This window comes from Pezoporus occidentalis, unplaced genomic scaffold, assembly GCF_034315485.1.
Source record: "Pezoporus occidentalis ecotype Australia unplaced genomic scaffold, CSIRO_AGI_Poc_V1 ctg176, whole genome shotgun sequence".
In the NCBI taxonomy this organism is placed as follows: Eukaryota; Metazoa; Chordata; class Aves; order Psittaciformes; family Psittacidae; genus Pezoporus; species Pezoporus occidentalis.
Genome location: NW_026913596.1, coordinates 1,834,433 through 1,842,508, shown reverse-complemented (window position 1 = coordinate 1,842,508; position 8,076 = coordinate 1,834,433). Strand labels below are relative to the sequence as shown.

The 8,076-nt window shown below is 41.3% G+C and overlaps 1 protein-coding gene across 9 annotated transcripts in view; it reads right to left on the bottom strand.

Moving 5' to 3' along the window:
• CFAP74 (cilia and flagella associated protein 74) overlaps window positions 1–8,076 on the bottom strand; it is a 51,994-nt gene that overhangs the window by 39,802 nt on the left and 4,116 nt on the right. For 7 of the 9 annotated variants that reach the window (XR_009964045.1, XM_062614595.1, XM_062614592.1 and 4 more), the window contains exon 1: window positions 7,776–8,073. The exons of 1 other annotated variant lie outside the window; for it this stretch is intronic. The gene's annotated coding sequence lies outside the window, so the exon portion shown is untranslated. Of the gene's footprint in view, window positions 1–710; window positions 736–7,775; window positions 8,074–8,076 lie in introns of those variants that run through there. One more of the 9 variants, XM_062614593.1, reaches the window with a different exon arrangement.

Genomic DNA, 8,076 nt, shown 5'->3' with positions numbered 1-8,076 from the left:
TGTATTTTATCCACTTAGCAACCACATTACTCAGAATGGTTACGGAACAACTCCGATTGCTCTTGTATCCTATGCAGCCATCCACTGTTAGGTAAACCATTCTCAAATAGTGATAAAATTTATTAGAATTCAGCAAATTCTATATATCATCTAGAATGAGTTATTACCACATCGTTGAGCATTTCATTAAGATCTTTTACTAATACAGAAGCTTGTACATCTGATTGATTTTAATGAAGGTGATGGCTCAGCTTTGAGTGCATTTCTGTGAATCCTTTTGCAGAATTCAAAACATGAACTAGAAGAGAGGATCTATTTTATCCTGTTTGGCACAGAGAAAACACTCCATGGACTCTGAAGTACAGGGTAGGCTAAATTGTAAGAACCACCTTAAAGCCAAGACAGAATTCCTGCAACAGGCTACAGTTAAGCACGCCAGCGGTGCTAAAAAGTAACACAAACATAAAACAAGCTGCCAATGCGCCAGCAGCAGCCAGAATACTTTCTGCTGAACTGCACTGTCAGGTAGCACGAGTCCAACACCGACACAACAGAGCTGTGGGTAAATTAAAAATGTACAGCATGGCGCGAGGCCCGAAGGCCTTCCGCAAGGAAACCCCTGGCCAGCGACAGATGCCAAGACACCATCCCGACACGGGATCCCCACTGTCAGGCAGCGGCACCCCACACAAGGGACACCCCACACCTACTGTGGCAACGCCCGCCCTCACCTCAGAACCTCAAATCTTGCCCCCACAGCCACTCAGCTCCACTGCCGCGCTTGACGACCGTTAGCGCCGCTACCACGGCAACGGAGCAAACCACCGCAGACAGTAGCAGGGGCGCCGGGGGGAGCGCGTCTCCTGCAGCCGCTGCTGGAGGGCGGAGCTGCTTGCCTGGAACCCCCTCGGCATGCGGGGTGGTGGTGCGCGCCGGGCGGGCCCTCCTGACAGAGCGCGAGCCCAGCTCCCCACAGCGAGTTCCCGCCTCTAAGATTGCCCTTTCCTAAATCCGCAGAGCGCAGGGCGGAATGCACGGGTTTAATCAAACCAGTGAATACAGAGATTTGAAACAGCTGAACAGTTGGTCAGGGGTTTCTTGCTTGACGATGATTTTACTTTCAGTAGTGTAAGTTAAAATATGAGCCACTGCAACACACAGCATCTTTCCCGTTTGGACTGGCAAGTGTTCTCGTACATTTCTGTGAGCTTTAACACGTGCTCCCAAAAGATGACTGGCACTTGAGAGATCCGAGAGCATTAACGCTTCTGGTGGCATTGGTGCAAGTTACCACACAGGTGAGCAACTGTGCCAGGGGCACTGCCCAGTCTGTCTTGAGCACCAGTTCAGGTGATGTCAGGTAAATTTAATGAGGTTTTTTCAGCTTAGTGTTCATTCTACATGCATTTATAAATTTTAAGCAAGTTGGTGGCATTATAATTAGAAATAATCTTTAGCGAATTTGCCTGACTTTATAAAGATTTGAGGTTGGAGTACACACACTTTAGAATACTGAAAAGTTCCGAGTTTCAATCCAGAATGAAGCTGTCTCAAATGTCCTCTCTGAAGTAAGCCTGGACTATTCTGACAATAGTATGTCACCATTAGTTACTAATTAAAGTTTATAGCAAAAAGCCTGTGTACTGATCATGGTGCCCATTTGTAATGTCACATTCTGAATGCTTCCTTTAGCTTCAGCAGAAACTGCTGGGTCTGAGGTTCCTTGTAACATCTTAATACACTATAAGTATACATAAAATCACTAAATTTTAAATTATTTAGATGATGTTTTGGTATTTTTCACAACAAAGCCAAATATCTATATTTAACATGTGTCTCGGAATACTTTGTTCCTCAGAAGAATCTTCTGTTCACTGCTGTGTGTTTGGTTACCAGATTTTAGCTCTTCATTGGTAATAACTAGGTTCCTTTTCTATTTCTTGTATTACCTTGACAGTTAAGGGACAGTGCAGTTCAATTCAGAGCAAAGCAGATTCTTGTCCCTTTACTGCTGGCACTAGGCCTAAATGGCATGCTAGAGAAATTCAGGTGTTCAAAGATTCAAAGTAATTCTATCATTAAACCAATGGGACATCAGTCTTTTAGCAAAGCTCTGTACCTAAATACACACTGGTCTGTACACAGAGACAGAAGGCATCCTCAGATGTATTTAACTGAAAATGCTCTGTCGTCGTTTAAACCCTAGCCAGACAGCTTGTTCACTCACTCCCAGTGAGTGGTGCTGGGCTGGAAGCAATCGAGCCCCACCCACCCACCCATCCACGCCAGGGGGTCTCCCCTTCCCCACTCCCGAAGGGATGGGGAGGAGGATCGAAAGAGTGCAACTCCCACGGATTGAGACAAGAACAGTCCAGCAACCAATATACAACACAAATCACCACCGCTACCAAGAACAACAACAATGATTAAGAGAAAATAACAAGGGAAGAGAATACAATACCACCCGCCAAGAAACGAGTGGGACTCAGAAGCCCGTGTCCTTCCAGGTAACACCCGCCCGGGCATGACGTGTTGTAGTATGGAATACCTCTTTGGCTAGCCTGGGTCAGGTGTCCTGTCTCTGCTCCCTCCCGGCCTCCCCTCCCCCCTGGCAGAGCATGAGCCTCACAAAGTCCTTGGTTAGGGTAAACATTACTTAGGAACAACTGAAAACATCAGTATTATCAGCACTGTTCCCAGGCTGAAGTCAAAACACAGTGCTGCACCAGCTACCAAGAAGGAGAAAAACTGACCGCTACTGCTAAACCCAGGACATGCTCCTAAATGTAAAGAATGTTTCTGTAGTTTTTTATAGATGCTCGGAGAAGTAAAGTCTGGTTTTTCAGTACCATGCACATGCTGCTAACCTAAGTATTTATTTCCACTGGCACCCACAGTATAGAGCATATATTACTCACAGTGACCAATTCATTGTCCCACACTTATACTATAGGTCTTAATTCTTTAGAAATACTTAGACATTCTTAGCTCTATGGATGGTGGAATCTTGATTTTATGGAATCTATTCATATTACATAAAACAAATTACATACAGACATTTGCAGGATTAAAGCTACAAAATGTAGGCTAAAAATACGCAGTGATTAGCTGTATAGCTCTCTCTGCTGATCTAGAACAGATATAATGCTAGTTAACTCTGAACCTCCCAGTTCTCACACTCCAATAGTCAGAACATAAAAGATCCAAACATGTCTTTTTCCCCTCAAGAAAACACTTTTAAGAACACCTGATAATATCACTGATGTTCAGTTTCTTGTGATATTTTTATTCACGGTATTTATTCAATCCCAGTTTACAACTGTTTGGATGATTTTCATAACAACAACAAAATATGATAACTAGTTTTAGCAATAAATAAATGAGTTTAACCTCTAAGGTTTCTAAAACACTAACCAGTGCTCGAGTCAAAAAAGAATAGCTGATCTGCACCTTTGCTGTAAACCACAATGGATTATGGGCACTGCCAGAGACAGCTTTGGGAGCTGATTAGAAATTGAGTTGCTGTTCTTTAGGAAGTGTAGATGTAGTAGTCACTCTGAAGAGGAACAAAGTTCAAATTGTTAATCCAACTGAATTCAGGTATACCAGATGTTTTGTTACTGTAGTTTTACAACAGTCCCAATCAGCAGGAGTCATTTCAGAGTGCACACTACCAGATACATCTGACTACATGATCTCCTGGCCACTGGCCATTACTTTGTGGGAGTGAATAATTTGTCACTAGAGAAAGGCAATCTAGATTTTTATTTCCCATATAGATGTGAGAAGAAAGTATCTGCAGTTCTTCTGAATATGCTAAATTAGTTCTTATCTCCCAATCCACAACTTGCAGCTGTCAACTGAAGTCAGTGACTACTCCAGCTTTAAGATCCACATGTACAAAAACACTTTGGCTGCTCTTATGGATTTTGTAGGCACTGACCACCAGTGATACATCTCTGAGAAACTGGGTAACAGAGCAAACAGGTATAAATCAAAATCCTACTCTTTTCTTACTGTGAATTAAATTTAGAGTCATTTCAGTGCCATTCCTTTAGTACCACTTCATGATCAATTTGAAACTTAGTAGAACTGGACAGTTCAGTTTGCTCTGTGTCTGTGCACTGTGCTTCTGCAGGCAGTTGGTATTTCTTTTCTGACTGTTTCCAAGGTGATAGTAGCTCATATATGGAGCTTTCCAGCTTTTAGGCAGGAAGGCATGCCAATAATGGAATCTTAACTTCTGCAGTGTGGTTCATATTGAATTACATAAACCAATTTCTCTGGCCCTGTTCTATGATATGGATCAACACCAGCCTGTAAACAATGGCAAAAACATGGGCAAGCATCTGACCAACAGGTCATCCTTACAGATGTAGTAAGAAAGAACGAGGGGCACTTGCTACCAGAGGACTCCACTGAGGAATGACCTGCAATGGCATCTGCTGGGAGCACACCTCTGAGAGCAACACCACTGGAGTAAGACAGTCACCTCCAGTCCTGGAATGAGCCCTGGCACAGGGGCAAATTGGGGAATTTCATCCCAAATCTGTTGCACAAAGAAAAAGAAGGCAAAGTGCCTGGTCGCATTGCACTCCATAATTGTCAGACAAATGTGTGCGGACTGAAGGAGGAACCAGGTGTTCTACAGAACATTTGGAAACATGAAAAGTACATTTCTCAGCCAGCACTTTAAGTGAAAAGAGAATTAATGTTGTGATTATACTGATATTTATTAAATACAGACACACACGTGCTGGGGCCATGGGACATTCATACAGTGCAAGTAAAGTACAGCCTCTGAAGTGAGCTAAGTATTCCCAACATGTAATTGCTACTGGTATTTCCAAATCCATTTATAAAAATAGGGGTACATGTGACATTGCCAGAACAGTCTTTCATGAGCTATTTAGGTGGAATCATGAGTGAAACTAATTAACTGTGTGGTACATCTTTTGCCTCTAAAATTTGTATGTAACAATATGAAATCTTTCTCTTCTGTCAGTAAAACCACTTGTCCTGTTTAGAAAATGATCTATTAAATATATCAGGTAGTGCAGTGCAACTGTAAATTAAATAATGTCCTTTTGATATGCTCTCAAAATCCTGAGGTAATAAAGGAGTATGTAAACTTGTTATCTGGCCCAAATCAAGGAGTCTGTTTCTCCTCAATGTCATCAAATTGTGCCCTCCAATGCATTATTTTATGGTAGCAGTTACAAAAATAGGGATGACTGTGATCAGGAAACTCCCATCTGTTAAGTGCTCCAGAAGAAAAATACTTTACAGGTTTTGAAATGTGGGTTTCTGGTCTTAATTACAGTAAAACATTACTTCAAAGTTGTGACTTTTACTTACCACTGTAATGAGTAAATACTCTAGCAATTAGGAATTGTTAATACAGTACTGATTCAGAGAATCATTATTATAATTATTATACTTATGTATTTATTAACTAGATAATTATTATAATCGCAACTAATGATTTAATAATTAATAATGTTTAAGTGATACTTGTAAAAATGTGCAGATGTGTGAGGAGCCCATCAACTTCTGATAGACTGGCATGGCCAAAAAATCCAGAAATACTGACCTAGGTATCATGTTAGTCATTATTACATTGCTGTGCCAACTCTACTACAGGTTCCAAACTGTATAACCCTGACCTGACAGTCTGGTCATGCTGAAGCATGGCTTCATCCCATGCTGATGATCCATTGGAGCTCCATGTACGAGGGCCAATTGTAGGATGGGTATTTTCACAAACACCAGTGACTGCAGCCAAACAGATGAGCACAAGCATTTAGCAGAGTAGCAAACAGGCTTAAGAAACATATAGTATCACAGCCCATCTTTTTAGGACTATTTGACAGTTCCAAGGCAGTAGCTAAAGGAAGGCTTTAATTATTTGCAAGAGGATTAGATGAGAAAGGTTTACGGTGCTTCTTTGTTTTGTTTTGATATTTTAGTAGCCATTTTAATTGTTTGGGTTTTTTTAATCTATCTCGAGAAAATTTAATCTGTCATTGATTGTAAAGAGTTCTGGATATTCTGCTACAATTGTAGGAAATTAAACATTACTGATTATTATTATTATTATTTTTTCCCCCTCTATTCCCTTTGGCCAATAGGAATTATTAATTTTGATTGGGGGTGCACATGTATATGTAACAGCCTATTTAGCCTAAATACATACTTGTATGCACATTCAACTAAGCCCAAGCCTGAACAACACAGCATTTGTCCTTCTTCTATATAATATCGAGAATATGATTAAGGCCCATATACATCAAATGTAATTTATTTATCTGAGAGAAGCTGCACATTTATTTTCGAATTGTGTGGGAATGGATCTTAGAACACCTCTGTTTCTGAAGTACAGATACAAAGTGGTAGCTAAATCAGTCCTGTGAAAATAACAGGAGGCTTTGTTAAATCCAGGCGCGACGACGGAAAACTCCCTGCATGTGATTCTTCCACTCATCATGACATTGTTAATCCAAATCTACAGTATGAAACCTTGATCATTCTAGATGTTTTCCACAATTGGATAAATATCCCTATGCAATGTCCAGTGAAAGGGATGGATAGTTTATTTTCAAGGGATAACCAGAACCCTTGTAATATATCTTGGTTGCAAGGGGTTCTTTTAGAAAAATTATTACAATCCTCCCATCACAATTGCATTAAGTATTTTATGGACATTCACCTTGCTGTTTTTTGCTGAAAAAGGCATGTGATGGTAGAAGTAAGAAAGAGAACTAGTGTGCTGAATTTAGAGAAAGCATGTAAATGATCCTCTTTTTTTCTTTTTTGAAGTATCAGAACCACTGACAGCAAAGAACTTTCTCATGTGACCAAATAAAGTGAGTGCTGGAAGTGTTGTTGTTGTAGAAAATAGAATTCTCAACACAGTGATTTGTTTAGAGGATCACCATTTCATTTTAACTTGCTTTTGTGGTCAAATCTGTAGCAAGATCTATGCCTGTAGAGCATATGCTGCCATAATGAACTTAAACCAACACACAACACACACACACACGTACATATGTTACACGTGCATAAAATACACACAAATATCTACACACATACATTTTATATGTGTATACAATACAAAGGTATACATACTGACACACATACATATGTGTTACACATGTATAAGATACACACATTTATTATGTATGTACAATTTGCCTCGACTAATTTTGCTATTTTTACGGGTGTATGCTGAAGACAGAAAACACTTTTTTGCTAGTAGTAAATTAGATGATGCCTGTTTAGCCAGAGAAAAACAATACCAAGGAGTATTCTCAGAATAGATACATAGTTCATTGGAACACCAGTCTTAAAAGTAGGAAAAATATGAAAGAAGGTCAACTGAAAATACCCTGAAAGGTGTAAAGCTGTGTACACTTGTGTATGTACTGTGTATATCTGTATGCCTCTTCTCCTCCTGGATCCCACTGAGTTGTTATTCTCCTCGTCCAGCATCCTTTAGTTGTCATTTGAAATACTGATATTGAATAATAATACTAAATTAAGCACAGGAAAAGATAAATGGAACACTTTACCCCTGGTGCAGCCTAGCATTTGCTTAAGGAATCTATACATTCGTTTGTGCTGTATGATATTTTTTAAAAATGTCTCCTTCCCAGTGTTTCCTTTGTGTTTCCTTGGTTTTAAAATTGCCATTCTAGATTGAACAGCACCAAAAAAAAGGAGGCGGAGGAGGAGGGAAGAAAAGAGCGAATATGGAGGAGAAACCCGAGTCTGACCTGCAAGTCAAGAAGGACCCTGCCCGGGGCTCCCTCCCCTCTCCTCGGCCGGCAGCGTCCAGCCGGGACGAGCGGGGGTTCCGGGCGCGCGGACGGGGCGACCGCGGGATGGTGCGTGGCGAAAGCAGAGTCACAGCTCCGGGCTCGCTGGAATAACCTGGAGCGTTTCACTTCGGAGGAGCCCATCGGAGACCCGCGAGCGGCGAGGGAGAACTTTGTGAAATCCCGGGGCTGCGCCTGTAGCACCCGCCTGGGACGGCTCTTGGAACAGGAAGAGGCGGCAGCTCCCCCTCAGCGGAGC